The 1239-nt window shown below is 36.2% G+C and overlaps 1 non-coding gene across 1 annotated transcript; it reads right to left on the bottom strand.

Moving 5' to 3' along the window:
* Positions 1-845: 845 nt before the first annotated feature.
* Positions 846-952, bottom strand: LOC128291225 (small nucleolar RNA R71). The gene has a single exon (XR_008281001.1). It is a non-coding gene; the product is annotated as a small nucleolar RNA R71 (small nucleolar RNA).
* Between the last annotated feature and the right edge of the window lie 287 nt (positions 953-1239).

Raw genomic sequence — 1239 nt, forward strand, 5'->3', positions numbered from 1 at the left:
GATATCTTGATCTTGCCATTACTATAATATTGTTCGATAGGTGCGCTTGTTTTTTCGTCGTGATAATAGTTAGTCTAGGTTTGATCTTCATTATAAATATTTATTACTTGTTACGAATCACGCAATTAAGTTTTTGGCCCCGTTGCCGGGGAACTGAAATATTAGGAACACTAAATTTTTATTACTTTACCCATTTATTTTTCTTGCAATTTTATTTTATTTTATTATTTATTAATTTACTTTTTCTCTCTCTTGGCAGGTTTTTATAGTTTATGACTAGAATAAACTCGTCAAGACCATTACTTTTTCACGAAGAAATCGATCGTACAATTTGCAAAAACAGAAGAGAAATAAGGCATAGTTTACGATACACAGAGAATGAGTGAGAAGACGATACTCAAACACCAACTGACGAGATGGCTGAAAACCAAGGCAATCAGCTACCTTCTGCAACTGTGGCTAATCAAAATCCTACTCCACGTACTACGTATGATTATGCTAAACCTTCTTTAACAAGAACTGAATCTAGCATAGTTAGACCTGCTGTAGCTGCAAATACTTTTGAATTAAAACCTAACACTATTCAAATGATACAACAGTTTGTTCAGTTTGATGGTTTGCAGGATGAAGATCCCAACGCTCACTTAGCAAATTTCCTGGAATTTTGCGATACATTCAAAATCAATAACGTTTTTGATGATGCCATTCATATTTGGTTATTTCCCTTTTCACTGAGAAACAAAGCTAAACGGTGGTTGAACTCATTACCACAAGGGTCTATCACTACTTGGGAACAAATGACCGAGAAATTTTTACTAAAATATTTTCCACTGGCTAAAACAGCTAAATTACGTAATGATATCTCTTCTTTTGTGTAGATGGATTTAGAAACACTTTACGATGCATGGGAGAGATATAAGGATTTACTAAGAAGGTGCCCTCACCATGGGTTTCCACTTTGGCTTCAAGTACAAACATTCCACAATGGTCTGAATCCCTCGACTCGGCAAATGGTTAACGCAGCTGCTGGCGGAACCATCAACAACAAAACACCTGAAGAGGCTTATGAACTCATTGAAAAAATGTCACTGAATAGCTATCAGTGGCAAGTCATGAGGACTAAGCCAACAAAAACAGCCGGCGTTTATAACGTCGACTCAGTTACTATGCTGTCAAATCAGGTAGAACTTCTCAATAAAAAGTTTGATAGTTTTCTTGGTTCTACGCAGGTACATCTAG

Source organism: Gossypium arboreum, chromosome 3 (assembly GCF_025698485.1).
Source record: "Gossypium arboreum isolate Shixiya-1 chromosome 3, ASM2569848v2, whole genome shotgun sequence".
NCBI classification, from domain to species: domain Eukaryota; kingdom Viridiplantae; phylum Streptophyta; class Magnoliopsida; order Malvales; family Malvaceae; genus Gossypium; species Gossypium arboreum.